Here is a 12,133-nt window from a genome sequence, read left to right on the forward strand (position 1 = left end):
TAAGTATTCAAAGTGAAGTAAAAAAGGATAATGAGTACTATCTGTGTCAGATTAAGGAAGTAACATCTTCACTATAATATCATCATAAAATGTGTGAAAAGTGTACTCACTTGATGGATGTAGTCGGATGATGTTTTCAAGCTGGAAGCAGTCAAATTTCCCACCAGTATGCCTTCTGGAAAAGAAGTGCTATTCAAGGGGAGTAACTCTATTAAATGGACAACTCAAGTTAGGGAATATTCTGCAATCCTGACAGGCGTTATATCCCATTATATGTAAAGCAAGTGGAATTACCCTGATCCACCTTACAAAATTAAGTAGAAAATATAAGCATATAAAGTTTCACATGTGCATGCTTGAAATTAACAAAATCTGCTGTTCTATAATGATAGAACAGTAATGTAAATCAATGTATATAAATAATGTAAATCAGTAATGACTGATGAATGGGAACTGCTAATTATAAATAATAGATAAGATATACAAGTAATATATAATAATAATAATTAGTGGTAATTATAAAAATAGGTTTAAGGCTCCTAAAATTCGTACTAGAATTGTCTGCAAGGACCTGTAGTGCAGTGGTTAGAGTACTTGGAAAAATCAATTATAAAAAGTGATATTCACCCGAAGGTTGAAGGTTCAATTCTCAGTGTGGGTGACCAAAAAAATACAATTGCAAATTACTTAGGACTTCTATCCAGTCATGACTGATGGAACAAGAACATGCCAAATTTTGACAAGCATTCTTGAGTTCGGAGGTTACATTGACCCAAACATGAAAATCACATTCAAGATGAGTCCAAATAATACGAATAACCAATCCTCATCTAAAAAAATTCAGAAATGTCACTGATTAATGTATGAAAAAAGTTGACATGTGGCAAAGATATTTGTCATGGTTAATTATGAAAGTTAAGAATCTAATAAAACATACCTTGTTTGTTTTGAATGTTTCAAACTGTAGAAGGCAATCGATGTCAACAAAAAGAAATTAACACGTAAGCATGTTTTCGTTCAACACAGACACAAAGAGACACATCTGCTTTTATTTAAATTCTGAAGCAAAGAGAGAGAGAGAGAGAGAGAGAGACGTAATCAGAATCTTATATACAAGCTGAACAGGAAGTTATGTAACTCAAATTTACAATTCTAAGACTAAATTGTACACCTATACAAAATATCTTATATACAGACAAAGGGAGCTAACTTTTCACACAGTCCAAGGGAGACAACTTTAACAGTATTAAAACATAGTAGCAGTTAAAATCTCTATCAACATTGATAATTTCCGACAATTAGTACTCTATGTAATCTCTTATGAATCCAAGCTACGGAAACCCCAAAGAGCTATTTAAAGAGCCTAAAACATTTAAAATGAATGGAGCTCATTTAATATGAAGCGTGTGCATTTCTGAAGAGCTGTACAGGTTAATTACTCCAGCCCTAACAGCATCAATTATCCAGTCTGTTATTTCTATATCAGTCAAGCACACATTCTTGTATCAGACAAGATTACAAATCAACAGGTGAGTTTATGCTTGTACTATCTCAATGTTTGATAATGTAGTTATGAACCAAGAAATTATAACTTAAAAAACGTTAAACATTTAATTTGTAAAACGATTATTCTTACTTCATTTTTAATTAGATGCATTAAAACTAATTGGAGGTGAAGGAGCATTGGATTTTCTTGCTTGTTTCATTTGGCATTTGTCCATATTTCGGCATATTGGTTTTTCATTTTTCTTGGACAAAACATTTTTTTGCACACAAAATAAACTGAATTTCTATTTCACACAAGAACGCTAATTTAGTGAATTTAAAACCAAAAATGAAGTTAAAACATACCAGTCAAAAATTTTGCCAGAAAAAATGCATTTTCGAAAGTAATTTCAATGCAAGAATTAAAGTTTCTAAGTCAAAGTCGAGTGTCATCATGTTTTTTGCTCCTAATTCAAAGAAGAAGAAAAAAAACAGCATTGCTGTGATACTGTGGACCTCCCTAATGCTACTCTTAGAGCTCTAGGACCCTGCAAAACATTGGGAAGTGATTGATAAAAGAATGGAAAAAATTCAAAGTAAAAAAAAATTACACAAAACAACACGAGAAAATGATTCACCGAGGTTCACAGAGGCGGTAGGTTGAATATGGAAAGTAGAATGGGTAGTGTGAGTCATTTTCCATTTTGACTAAGACTGGACATAGGATTTCTGATTCTATATTGAGTGGTCAGAGTTGTTTGTGGCTTGAAGTGTGTGTGTGTGTGTGTGTGTGTGTGTGTGTGGTGTGTATATGTGTATATATATATGTGTGTGTATATATATGCATATGTGTGTGTATATATATATATACATATATGTGTGTGTGTTTATATATATGTGTATACATATATCTGCATGTATATATATATATTTATGTACAAATGTGTGCCATATATATATATGTATACCCAGCTTAAATAAAGATTATATATGTGTGTGTGTGTGTGTGTGTGTGTGTGTGTGTTACATGTTAAAACAAGGTTATCTTTTGATTGAACACATTTACAAAAAAGGATGAATCTCCCCTCTTCAAAGCTGAACAAAGTAGGAGGAAATAGAAGTCAACCGAACCTGTGTCTGAGAAAACCTTGTAATTGGCTATATAAGGATAAGCGGTTTCAATAAGACCATCTATTATATAAAGGGCAGTTCTCTGTGTTTGTATGTTTGCATGTCCAGCTAAAACTTTAAAATACACAACAAACCCCTATAAAGTTAGTATTTTTTAATCGGTGTAAACCTGGAAAAATAATATCTAAAATGTAAAAAAAAGAGGATCATTCTTTGGGGGTCAAATAGCCTGTTATATTGGCATATTGCATAAATGCATATGTGACAAATGTGGAATAACAACTCATTATCCTAAGGGTAGGAAACTATTTTACTAAGAATTCTAAGAAAAAAATTTTTTTTTCCAATTACTTCATTTAATTAATTTATTAATTCATTAATAACAAAAAATGCGATGATATAATTTTTCTTAAACAAAACATTCCAACAAAGTGTTAAAAAAAAGACAATCTTTCAAGTACTTTAGTAAAATAGGGTTACCTCTCTTCAAACGATAAGTTGTTATTTCGAATTGCGTCTTATTTTTCTACTGGATCATTTTTCGTAACTTTTTGGAATTTATACTAATTTTGACATGACACATAAGTATGTAATAATGTTTTCACCTGAAATGAGTTGCTTTAAAAGATCCTCAATCCAGACAAGTACCAAAATTCAAATAAATTTGCTTAATTTTATCCAATCTTCTTTCGGATAACTTTATCAAACAAATAAAACCACAATGATAAGACCTGGTCAGTGATACCTAAATGTTTACAATTTGGCCATCAAGAAAGCAGAGTTGCCAAAAATTAAAAAGCCAAGAAAATAAAGAGGACAACTTGGACAATAGTGGCTATCTCTTTTAAAAAATCCAATTATTGCAGTTTTATTTATTGCAATGTGTGGAAAATAAACAATCCAAACCAGGAAGTCTTATTGGAGCCAGGCAGTGCTAGCCGAAAAAATAATAACCTGTCTGTTTTATATTAGGTTGACAAATAAGTTCTTGTGGAATTTTTAATTTTGATTTCAAATGATGTATTTTCAAATAAGTTTTTGTTATAATACCATTACTTTATATATCGTTTTAAAAAGCGTTTTTCGCTCTACGTAACGTTGAATATAAGATGGAAAAAAGCAAATTCGCAGAATTTTCTTATTTCAATTCAAGCTAGGCCATAAAGCTGCTGAAACAGTATGCAATATCAACAAAGCATTTGGCCCAGGAACTACTACTGAACGCATGGTGGTTTAAGCAATTTTGTGGCTGTGATGAGAGTCTTTAAGATGATGAACGTAATGATCGGTCATCGGATGTTGACATCGATCAGTTAAGAGCATTAGTCAAAGCCAATCCATGCACAACTGTTTGAGAACTTGCTTCTGAATTAGATGTAATGTATATGATGATTTCTAACCATTTGAGAGAAATTGGAAAAACAAAAAAACTTGATAAATGGGTGTTTTACAAACTGAATGACAACCAAAAGAAACGCTATTATGAATGTCATCTTTCCTTCTTTTACAGAACAAGCATGACCCGTTTCTCAACCGGGCTGTGATTTGCAATGAAAAGTGCGTTCTTTATGACAACTTGCGATGCTCAGCTCAGTGGTTAGACGCCAATAAAGCTCACAACATTTCCCAAAGCCAGAGTTGCACCAAAAGAAGATCATGCTGTTTGGTGGTCTGCAGCTGGTCTCATTCATCATAGTTTTTTTTAATGCAGGCGAAATCATTACGGCAAAAAAGTACTGTAAAAAAATGAATGGAATGTATCAGAAACTTCGACAACAACACCCAGCTTTAGTCAACAGAAAAGGCCCAATTCTCCTCCACAACAACACCTGACCACATGTTGCTAAATCAACCCTGCAGAAATTGAACGAATTAGGCTACAAAACTCTGCCTCATACTCTCCATATCTCTCACCAAACGACTACCACGTTTTCAAGCATCTCAACAACTTTCTGCATGAAAAATGTTTCAAATACCTAAATGATATCAAAAACGCCTTCAACGACTTCATCACCACCAGAACACAAGATTTTTGTGTTATTTGCATAAATACACTTATTTTGCATTGGCAAAAGTGTGTTGATTCTGATGGTGCTTATTTCGATCAATAAATTTTTGTTTGAGCTGAGATATATCCATCTAAATTTAAAAATTACAATCCCCAAGAACTTTGACAACCTGATAAAATATATCTTTAATGAATTTATTTCAAGTGCGTTTATCATCGGACATTTCTCTCGTTCTCAAACATTTGACTATGAAAATATAAAAACAGTTTTTGCTAAGAATGTCTCTCTAAAATCGGCTCTTCCTAAGAATCTTATGCCAAAATTGGTACCCCTTAAAAAGGTGACCTTCAAAGTGATTTTGCTTTCAACAAATTTTCTGGTGCGAAATTGCCAGTCCAGTGTCGTAGGTTCTTGCAGTAGTGAAGAGATCTTAAATCAATCTGACCAGCTTGTTTGATCTTATTTTTGTGACAGCAAATAAATCAAAGGAAATAGTAGGAATCTATTGATTTAAAACATTTCAATTTATTGTAAATGATTGATGATAAAATGTTTCTGTTGTTTTATGGTGTGCATGTGTGTGTTTGTACTCATATTGGTACATGGGATTGAAGCAGCAATGATTACAGAAAACCACAACAGCAGCAGCAGCGACACTGAGCGGTTTACAAGTTTGAACCTGCCTTTGGTTTATAAGCTCAGTGCTGAGTGGTGCAAGTATCCACTTCTTTTCTGGCTTACCCAATCAAAGGCCATCTCCCAGGCGGGTTGAGCATGTGACAGAGTTCATAAAAGAGATTAACTACGGCTACTTCCTCTTTCCTTGGTCTGGACACAGCTCTGATAACAACTTCACATGGCTTGAACCAGCCCCCAACTTGGGGTGCAACAGACCCTCTGGGACTTTGGCTGTGGATTTGACTTTGACAAGGAGATATATAATCCAGCATGGCTACCACTGGATCCTGGGATCCTGACCTAGACACTTGTGTACGGTGCACATACATGAATTCTGTTCTCATCAAATAGAATTTTGTAACCCTTTTGTCATCAATACTCATGAGTTTGTTCTATTACTAACGCTCTTTTCCTTTCCATTGCTCTTTTATCTAACAAAGATGATCAATAAAGATCTTTGAAATGTTAGAATGCGACTTATAATTGTAGTAGAAACAAATGTAGTTAGTTCTATTTTTGTTGGTCTTGGTTTTCTTGTCTTTTTTTTTTCTTTTTTTTCTTTTTTTTTGCATTCTGCATTCTTTTTGGAAAATTTGCATATGCTTTTTTTATATATATGCTTTTTTTTATATATGCTTTTTTTATATAGTTTTAATAAAAAAAAAAGTCAAGGAAAGTTGTTTTCATGCTAGAGTCGGTATAAGATGCTTTTTTTTTTTATAGCTTTAATAAAAAAAAAGTCAAGGAAAAATTGTTTTCATGCTAGAGGCAATATAAGATGTTTTTTTGTTTTTTTTTAACTTTTAACATATGTTGTTAAGGCACTCGTACAATCGTACATGTATTGGCCCCAATTGATTGCTATAACTGTCACTCACACACCACACTGTAAGCTGGGCAGTCGTGATTTCTTTCTCTGCCATCAGAATTTATCTAAAGGTATACAGTTCAATGTAAATTACAACTTGCACACAACACACAACCCTTATCCCCGAGTGACCCTTGGGCCTTGATAAGTGGTGACCTGCATGTAAAAAAAAAAAAAAAAAAAAAAAAATGTTTAATATTCAGTTGAACCAAGCGTGGAATAATCTAAATTATCTCCCCTGGACCGTTAAACGTTCCCTCCCTTGCTGAGCTCTTTAAAATATAAAAGCAAAAAAGTGACGCACTACTTTACGATTATTTTTTTTTATTCTTATTTATTTATTTATTTATTTTTTACTTGGGAGTTACCACTTATCAAGGCCCGAAGGCCGCTCGAGGATAAGGGTTAATGAATGTAAGGTGATAGTGTAATAATCAACAATGGTGTAAATTGGGTAGATTTTGATTATTTATGGGGACGGCTCAGCAAGAACTTATTTATATTAGATTTGAAGGCTAACATGTTGTATTCAACCAAGAAGCAGGGCAGCGGAACAGTGTTCCACAGATGGGAAATTCTGGGACAAAAAGTATGTAAGAGTTCGTCAATAAAATCTATTTTCCACTGTATGATTCTATTTCATTACAACTAGCCCTTTTAAACAGCGTATTAAGTACTTTTGCATTCTTTACAGTATTCACTTGTGAAAGATATACATGTTAATAATGTGCACCAGAGTGAATAACTGGACACGTGTGTCTAGAACAAGAACATTTTATTGACTGATTGATATTAGTATGTTTAGTATGGAAGTGGTAGGTTGCGGTCCATTCAAAAGAAGAGTAGTGGGCAAGGGAGATAACTTCTGTTTGACCATATGCAACGTCATTTATTTATTCTTTGTATCTAAGCGGCATCTTAATTAGTCTTCCTCTTTTTGTTCTGTTTTCTACTGGTTTGTTATGTTGTAATAAAAGGATATTATTCACGTAAGCAACCGCACCTCCATTTGGTCTGTCAAGTGATGGAAGCAGGGAGGAATAGATGAAGAAAAGAGAAACTTAATTTTGTAGATGGGTTCTTTATGCACATGTGCTAGTAAATTGGTATATGAGGAGATATAGTGTCGATTAAAAAGAATGAATTGGAGAGAACAGTGAATCGAGTTTTAGCCATCTGAGAGAAATCATATATGTACACTAATTTAATTTTCAAGAAAGATGGACAATTTTTTTCAATGCTGCAAATTACTTTTTTTTGTTTTGTTTTTAATGAATAAAATCTGACGCATTTAATTGCTGTAGAGTCAATAGTCCAAGCAGTCCTAAAGCAGTGAATTTGCTCCAACTCTGAAATACACAGCCCTGATACCGATCATTAAACACATTCACCAAAATTAGATGCACCAGTTTGCCATGCTAGTCTCAGTCTTTTCTATAAATACTATTATGGCATGTGTTCTTCAGAATTGTCTTATCTACTCCCTGCTGCCTTTGTTCCAGCTCATTTGATTCGTTGGTCTAGTAGTCTTCATCAATTGCTTATTTTGATACCTTATTGTAATACAGCTTCCTATTCCAATTGCTTCTTTCTCTAAACTGTGAAACTCTGCTGACTGTTTTCCTCCTAAATTTTAATCTTGGTCTTTTCAAGACTAAGGTCAATAGGCATCTCCTATCTTTGTGATGATTATCTTTCTTTCTTGTTAGCTCCTTGCATTATGTAGCTTCACGCCTTGTCTGGGGCAATTTCCATAAAGAATAAAATACCATGTACTTTTTATACGTAAATGAACTGATGGTTCCTTGGAGCATATCATAAAACTACAAGGCGTTGTTATTGTTCAGATGTAAAAAATAGAAACAATGCACTAGTTTGCCATGTTTAGTCTCAGTCTTTTCTGTAAATACTATTATTGCATGTGTTGTTCAGGATTGTCTGATCTATTTTCTGCTTCCTTTGTTCCAGTTCATTTGACTTGTTGGTCTAGTGGTCACCATCAATTCACTGTTTTGATATGTCACTATAATAGTTTTATAGTCCAGTAGTTTAATTCCAAGAACTGCAAGCTTGTGGAACTCTCTTCCATCTGACTGTTTTCCTCCTGTCTCTAACCGTGGTCTTTACAAGTCTAAGGTCAATAGGTATCTCCTGTCTTTTTGATAGTTATCTTTCATTCCTTTTAGCTACTTACATCAAATGGTTTCATGTCTTGTTTGGAACGATTTCCATTAAAAAAAAATTGAGCAATTTAATGTTTCCTCACAATGCATCTAAGTCTTTGAGCCAAGATCAAAATGTAGTATCTGTTCGGATGCTACCCTTCAATTTTTTGTTCTCAGTTCATGAAGGAAAAATTCTTTGCGACTTACACAATTTTTATTTTTGTTCCTCCCCCGGCATTAAAAACCAACATTGGTGTCTAACTCTGCCCTCATGGGGAGGCAAGTAAATAGGAACAACTAATGTTATAAAGATGCTGAACCATCTAACTTTTGTGTTGTGTGAGGTCGGAGGCACCTAAGTTACAAGATACAGTAAGCCCAAAGTCCACTGTAGCTTTATTCTAGTTTCTTTTGACTTAGAGCAGAGGGCAATGGTAACAGTTCTTGACTTGTTCCAATCTTCAATGATCGATTGCCTTTGTCCGTAGTTGTAGCATCAGCAATTAATTGTGTATTTTTAGATAAATATATTCCTTCAATATAACTTGCAAAGTAAAAGAAAACTATCAAATATAAATAAAATAAAATAACAATTTGTCACTTATGTTAATTTTTATGAATTAAAAGGACGTTTTTTATTGGTTAAAATTAAAAGCTTTCTTTTGCGCTTGTATTAAGTATTTTTTTTTTTTAAAGTTAATATATAAAAAATTTCTTTCAAAGAAAGTCAACAAAACTCTTTCTAAAGGAAAGACAATACTTTAAAAAGGCGTCGCTATTAACAACATTTTTGAGAATGAAGAACTAACTTCAAAAAAACTATCTTTCAAAAGAAAAGACAAAAAACCAACATTAAGTGTCGATTTAATTGTACTTTATTTGAGTATCTATCTCTCTCTCTATATCTATATCTATATAGGATGATTCACGGGAAACGGATGTTTTTAGAACGCTCCTTGAGTAAGGTATAGGGAGTGAGAAAGGGAGTCTTTAAACCTTCTTAAGATGTTTAGTTTGTTGTTATTTATTTATTTTTTATTCAAATTTTGTTTTAGTTAGTTATCCACAGAATTTTGTTTTCCTTAAAAACAACCTGTGTGTGTATAATATATATATATATATATATATATATATATATATATATATATATATATCCTTGCTTTCAGTATGTGCTATAATTTACTTGGCTAAGAGTTTCTTAAACTTACTCAGCAGCCATATTTTGCGGCTTTGAAAATTTCTATTTGTTTCCTGTACAGGTTCAGCAGGAATTGGAATACTCCCTACTAAAGCCTGATTGTCACAGTTGGTGACAAAATTCTTATTTAAAATAATTTTCCTAACAGTATGAATAGTTTCCATTTGCTCTTTTGTTTGCGATGTGTATACATTGTCTGAGATGTTAAGTTGAAATATGTGCTGCAGTGGTTGAAACAGGTTTCCATATAGCATGCCAGCTACACTTCCACATCTTGATTTAGCTGATTTTGCCTGTTACCAGCAGATCTGCGATTCTATCTGTTACGCTTGATCGTACATGTTATCAGTTTGATAACCACTCAAAAATAATCAACGAAATATAATCTTTAACACATTTAACAACTTACAGATTAGATGGTAATGTACATGGGTCATTCCAAAAGTAAGGCCTCCTATTTTTTTAACTCAAACACTAAAAATGTTGAAAAGCTATGAAGACAGGAGTTGTGCCATTAAAACGAGTGACCTTTTGTGCTCCAGAATTTATTTTTCTACATAGTCACCACCATTCTTAATGAACTTTTGCCAGCCTCTTGTGATGTAAAAGTTCTGAGCGTGCTTCGTGACTCACATCTCTGTCGCCACTCTGAAATCAATGAACCCATCTCCTGTGCTGACATCAACTGCATCAGCTTCATAAACGTTCAACAGGCGCCGGTGAATGTTGATCAGTTAAGTTTTTTTTCTGCATGGAGGAATTCAGTGACCCATCTCTGCTTCTGACGCCTATCCATGACAGGGGGTTACTTTCTTAGTCTCACACCATCAATATCTGCAACAGAGAGATGAAACTTTCAGGTCACGAATGCATGTTCAGTCATCATAACAATGTAATTTGCAATCCTCTCATCCATTTGGGCAGAATATAAAAATAGGAGGCATTACTTTTGGAACGTACCTCGCAGAAGCCGCCGAATGTGTGATATAAAATCTGTGATGGAGACGTATTTTGTTTAATTTCTTAAACTGTCATGGCCGACTCTGCTCTTCTCAAGGGCAATAACTCTTCATTCTTTTGTTCAAAAAGAGTAACTCATCACATGCACTATGCTACACTGAACAGGTGCTTTCCTTTCATCCTGGCCTGAAATACAATCTCCATTGGTTATGTCCTGTTTTTATTAGATAAGACTGCATTTTGGCAAGGTGAATTTCATCGGAAAACTTCCTAGCAGCATGAATACCAATCACTGTTTTTTTGCACAGGACATAACATTTTTATCTGTAAAATTCAATATTTTTCTGAGATGATAGAATATGACAAGCTGGAAAGAAAACGTTAATGTAGAAATGCACAACACGGCCAAAAAAAAAAAAAAAAAAAAAAAACTGTAAAGTACGTACCTCCCCGAAAAGATTTAAAATATACTTAGAATGAACTCACGAAGAAAGTCTTGCTACTTTTTGAGAAAACCAAGCCATTAAGAAAAGTTTAAAACTAGATTTGTATCATCTAAATTCTTCGGATTACTGTTCTCATCCTGAGTATCATTTTCATAATGGGACGTGATGCTTGTTTAGCAGTTAACGACACTGACTGACAACCCCAAGTTCGAATCCAGTTCATTCTGCAAAAATTACTTTCATTATTGATGTTGGCAACCTTCACTTGGTCACTCCCCTAATCCCCGATGTCTTTCTAGAAAAGATTTTGATGAGAAAAATATCGGGGAAACCAATGCCATCAGTCAAATCTTAGGATTCATACGATATGATTTTCACAATGTTTTGTTTGATGTAATCTCTAATCTTCAAGTGTATTCTGTCAAACTCGGGTACTTTTTCTGTCGAACTCGGGAATCTGCATGGAATTTCAAGTTCGATAAAAAAAGATTCCCAAATCAACAAGGCATAGCTGAAGAAGATTTTGCGTTACATCAGCCGAAACATTGGGAAAATGGCAATTAAGATGAGAACAGTCGTCTGAATATTCCAAATAATACAGTTTCGGTATATTTTGAAGAAAGCTGCACAGTGTCCAAGTGAAGAAAGAAAAGTTACAAAATTTGAAAGTTTGTCAGCAGTTATCTTCTGACGAAGATAGTCAATACTTGGCCGTCCAGTTGACAGGGACGTCTTTCCTTGTTGCTTTCAGAAATCTCTCTGCTGACCAATCAGGGTTCTCAAGGATACTGAAATAGTTCTTATGACTTTCATTTTTTTTATTATTAAATTTGTTGAATTCTATTATGAAATAAATTTTACAATTATTTTAAGGAAAAATCTTTAGTTTGTTAGAAAAGATAAAAAAAATGTAATTCTTAATAAAATGCATATTTTTCTTGTTTTTAATTAAAAAAAAAAAAAAAAGAAAAAATGTCAAGCCGGTGTTCAACTTTTGTTAAAATCCGTCTCTACCTGGAATAAATAATTATAGAAATGGAATAGAATATATATATATATCATATATACATACAATTGTTTTACAAAAGAGATATTTAATCCTTCCCCAAGGAACAAAGCCGCAACACTGGTTTTCACAACTTGTCATTTTATTTATACATTATGAAATGATGACTATAAAGAAATAACTGTGT

This window comes from Euprymna scolopes, chromosome 20, assembly GCF_053919585.1.
Source record: "Euprymna scolopes isolate OS-2025 chromosome 20, ASM5391958v1, whole genome shotgun sequence".
NCBI classification, from domain to species: Eukaryota; Metazoa; Mollusca; class Cephalopoda; order Sepiida; family Sepiolidae; genus Euprymna; species Euprymna scolopes.